Genomic DNA, 5,310 nt, shown 5'->3' on the forward strand with positions numbered 1-5,310 from the left:
TGCCGATTAATTTATGTTTTGAATGATTGACCTGCAAAATCTCTTCGACACCTAACATTTCAATTTACCTCATCATACAGTTGACGCCTCGCATCTCCACCTCGGTTGCCTCTACCACTATTCCCCGACCTGACCTCTCACTGCCTTACTCCTTTGTCACTCCCTCTCTTATCTAGCTTTACATTTTTCTCAAACTATCGTTCTTTTTCACAACCAGATCAATACATTTTTTAAGTACTGGTGAAAGCTAAAACACGCGCACATTAGGGGTTTTCTTGCCCAGACCATATAGGGGGTGCACTAAGAGATGGATGATGACGCTCACCATCATAATCCCGGATTTGTGTATTTGTATACCCACATAAATGGAGCAAAAGTCATTAGTCTCACCAACGGAAAAGCGCAGACCTATAGGTTGAAGCAGCATTGTCTCCATTATTTTCCAAGCTCTAAAACGCATCACGTTTTTGCTGTAGCTCCATTCCACTTTCAACCATTCAATGCAGTCTGTTCTGTTCTTAATCTTTTGCAGTCTGAGGGGGCTTTGGTGTTTTAACTAGCAGAGCCGGTGGGATCTGTAATGGCGCGATGTACTGCATCACATTACAGCAAGAATGCGGAGAATGAGATGACAGTGGTGTTAGTTTTAACTGAGGATAACTTTGGTACCTCTGGTACTGGCCTAAGGCAGTGCAGCCTGACACAACAAAACTTGTGAACATTGAGTACTGCAGTACAAAGAGGTCTGTGTCTGCCTCCCACTGCAACTTCACCAGTGCTTAATTTGAGCCGGTGGTTTCCGGTGTTTGTGCCACTTGTGCCTGGCCCAAAAGTGACACCTCTGTCCGTATCATATAAAATCCACCAAGAGCTTATCTCAGACATGATCGCTGCCACTGTTGTGGGCTGACTGGTGTCTTATCTAGGCGCTCGAGCACCGCCATTTTGCTGCATTATGCAGTGGTTCGTAGTACGTTTTGTGATCTGATTCTCAATATTTATTTAGCCCATTGAAAAAATGCAAATATCAGTAGTCTCCAAAACGATATATAAATATTTTTGTAAAATCGTCACCAAATGTGATTCTCTTTTTACATTCATGGCACTCCCGTAAGCCCCTGAGGATGAGCTAAAGCGAAGTTCGAAACACGTGTGTGCAGGGAATTAGACAGCAACGCTTGACTACGCTTTAATGAGACGTTTAAAACACAAATCTATTTTTCATATCGTCTAAAGAAATGCAGCCTCCATTGCATTATTGTTGAATCATTCTAACGTGTGGTGCTCCCTGCGGCGTGGAACTTTGGTTTATGAGAGGGGATGTCTTCAGCTTTGTTTCCAATGCACATTCGTGTGTTTAAGCCACACCCTCTCTAAGATCTGCCTTGCCCAGAAGAAATCCAGCTGTTCCAACCACGAGCGATGCACGTTTTGCAGTAGATGCAAGGAGAGATCCTGCTGTAAGCCCTCTTGGTATTGTAGCATTCGAGTGCTATAAGCACCAACAAGTACTGGCAAAGCGAATAGACTTTACAGTTGTTGGATTTATCGTGGCACCAAAACTCATTCTGGGTGTTGTACTGTTGTAGTCTTCGTTTGCTTCTATTACTTTCATTAGATTAACACACCTAATATCAATGACGCCTTGTGTGGCGTAAAGACCAGGGCTGGAAACATTCTCTTTGATGATAGGGAATTAGGTGGTCACACAATGCTCTTGAGGCATCGGTGTCAATGTGAAGGAAGCATACTCAAAGGTAGGATAGCAGCCACAGCACCCCGCTTCTTAAAACGATCTTCATGTTCTTTCATTGTCTCCATTGGATTGGTTCAGACACTATCAGCCTGGTTGTGTTCCATGGGTGTGGCGGAGCGGCCAAGGTGCCTGACTCCAGACCATGAGGTTCATGGTTTGATCGCCGGCGGCAGGTTAGCCCAGCACCATGTGACTCTGGGCAATAGCTTGCATAATCTTCCCGAGGGCCCCCAGCGCCGGGACACCTCTCCGGAGGTAGCTGTGCACTTTACAGATGCTGGTATTTATTTCTCCCAGTATATGTAGTTTACAGTGATAGAGCGTTATGAGATTTTGAAATTTGTAGGGGTGCATCATATTCACCGTTAGTCAGAACCCGCATATTAATCAATGTATGTTTAGAAGTGCCATAGAAATGTATTGCTGTAGTCGTTTAACATAGAGGTGATTAGAAATGTAATAACGCTCTTGTGAGGATCAACGTTGCAAGCTATCGTGAATGTATTTAGTAAAATGCACAATGATTAGTTTTCGTACAATGCCATGTATTAGGTTAAACGTGTGCCATGTTAAAGTTATACGTGTAGATTGCTCATTCACACATATGAGAATGATAAACTAATGCTTAGAGTGTGATTTAATAGAGTGTTTAATTTTGTAACGGCCTGACTGCATATACGTTAGAAGAGAAGGCCTGTTCATTTCTTATGTTAGCTAATGTTGTAGGCTGAACATGGTTCCCTTGGCAAAGGCTTTGGGTTGCAGGGAAATGTAAAATCTTAAAGATGTGAGCTGGTTTTCTCGTTCCCATGTTTCTGTTGCAGGTGCAAGGACATTTAGCTCGTTAGCGAGAATAGGTCTTTGTTTTAGGAGTTAGGATGCTGTGAGAAGCCAACAGGGGAGTGCATTGGAATGTGGAGAAGTTACTTTCAGCGAGGAAGGTGCCTGGTACCCAAGGTCAAGCTAACGGACGTTGGACGACAGACAAATTCTGATGGAAAACTACCAAGAGAAGACCTGGCCGAAGAGGTGTGCCGAAGGGCGTGTTCTATGATTTTGGGTGTTTGTATTAGAGACAGTGCCCCGTGGGTTGAGCAGAAGAGGTTTAGGCGGGAAGCTAGAAGGAGCATCCTAGATCGAGCTCTGACTAAGTGAACGTACTTCTTAGGAAGTCTTCACTTCTGACACCTTTTTCTTGATTCTCTTGCCTGGGATGTGAATGCTATGTAGGGATGTCACCTTAGAGGCAGTGTAGGGACAGAAATGTTTTTCTTTTGACTAATGATTCCTAAAATAGATATTAGCCTAACAATTATTTTCTTGATGCTTTTGGAATCAGTGATTCTCTTTGTCTTAAGTCGAATGAGAATTTTGCGTAGGCTTGCTTTTGTGTTAGTGCCTATTTACCTTTTACACCTTGTACTGAGGTGTTTGTATGTTCAGCTGTTTTTGATTGTAATAAAATCCTATACATTTTAGATTCAGAGTTAGTGGTCCTTTCCAAATGAAATCTAATTTTGGTAGATATATTTTGATAATTGTGTTCGTCCCCTCTACACTATTTGGCAGATAAAAAGATCCTGGCGACTCGAGAGGAGTCTTTGAGATAACCAGGTAGGCAAGAATCCGGTCCTATCAGTTGGTAGCAGAGTAGGATGGTTATCTCCGATAGTGAGTGGAGATCTAGATTAGGATAAGAGATCCTTGAGGCCTATAGAAGTCAAGTGATGGTGACTCATCGGATGGTGAGCAGCGGACGACGGCGGCTGATGGAGATTGACGGAGAGTAGCTGTGCGGCAGAAAGCAGCAGTTCGAGGAGGAGTGAGTATGAAAAGGGTGAGATGTTTGTAGATTGCGGTGATGTTTTGTTGTGTGATGCCTTGAGGAGTTGGAGTGAGTGTTGAGTGATTGGAGATCAGGCTGTGAGCGCGCGCAGCCCGGGAAAGTCTTATGCTCGACGAGTAGCTTAAGCGATTGTGGTGTAGAAGACACCCGAGGTAGATTTTGTTGACCACCGAAAGGGGATCGTGAGACGTCATCGATCACCTGGACCGAGATAGGGGGTGTGAATGTGTGAGTGCGTGAGGAACCGACACTGGTCGTGGGTTGTTGTACGTGGAATTTGGGTATTTGTAACCTATCAGAGGTGATTGTCTGGTCGGACGTGGACAGACATTTGCCAACCAAGGTCGACAACTTCGAGAGACTGTGGACGGACAATAAGAGAAGTAACTTGTTTGGGACAAACAGTTGTTTTAGCGTATGAATGGGACGAATGCAAGGGTGAGACGTGAGTTGTGAAGGAGGGAAACTGCTGCGGGCGGAGGAAGAGTGACGTCAGAAGGTGCCGTGCTGCGATAGGACGGTTGGTATGGATCGCGCTGCTATTGGTGGGGTTGACATCAGGAAGTAAACAAAAACTTTGTGTGCGATTGAAATTTTTCCATCATGAAGTGTTTTAAAGTTTTTGGAGAATTGTGCAGAGGTGACAAACATTTGGTTACTCGTGGGGGAGAAGAGGCCCCTCCCGAGGATACTCCAGCACATTACATGGCAAGAAATGTGGGGTTGCATACCATAATTTGGCTTGAAAATTGGCATAAGATGACCCAGAATGAAGAAGAGTTAGATTTCCCGCGATATGGCTCATTTAGATTGGAAGTGTTGTATCAGTTGAAATCTGTGATAGCGGCATTACGACCTTTGCCGAGACCAACTCAGTTTGAAGCATTACAAGCATGGATTAGAGCAGCACATGACAGGAAAAGAGATCAAGTCAGGAGAGGGTGAAAAAGTCGATTATTTCAGAATGCAAGATGGGATGCAGAAGAGAAAAGGTGGAGAGTGCAAACAATAGAGGCGGACAGGTTGTATCCCTTATTGGTAAAGACTGATGGCTCAAAGGTAAAGAGTGCAGATGATGATGATGACAGTGATACAGATGATAGCCTATTAGAGAGGTTGTTGTCCGAGAGACCACCTCCATACAATCCCGATCTTTGCGAGGGAAAATCGGCTCAGTCAGAAGGGAATAGTGGAGTACCGACTGAGTCGGAAGTGAGAATAGAAGGGAAGATCTCGACAGGAGCTGAGGGTACTAGAAATCAGCCTGTAGCCAGCACAGAGTTTGGGAGAGGTGCGCGGTTACCGGATGCGCTAAAGGTACCGGTCACCATTGGACCCATTGTTTCTGTCTACGACCCAGATCAAGAGAAGGTTGGAAGTTCAGTGCAGTCAGGAGTGGGATTGAAGGAAAGGGATCAGTGAGTGGAATGGAGCAAACTCCAAAGCCTATAGAATGGAGTACGCCATTGCCAGCTACAGCAGACTCCTCTAGGGGACAGACAGAGGCGAGACCAGTGAGGCCGAAGTCCTCAGAATCAGAGTGTGAGAACAGCAGAAAGCGAACGAGGCACAATAGTGAATCGTTCAGTTCCTATGAGTATGTCAGAAGAGAGTAGATCTCAGGAATGGGAATGTGATTACGATGAAAGAGATGGAGCAGCTTGTAGAGAAGTACTGAAGGGAGCCCTAAAAGGAAGAATGTTAGATG

The sequence above is a fragment of the Triturus cristatus genome, chromosome 4_2 (genome assembly GCF_964204655.1).
Source record: "Triturus cristatus chromosome 4_2, aTriCri1.1, whole genome shotgun sequence".
In the NCBI taxonomy this organism is placed as follows: domain Eukaryota; kingdom Metazoa; phylum Chordata; class Amphibia; order Caudata; family Salamandridae; genus Triturus; species Triturus cristatus.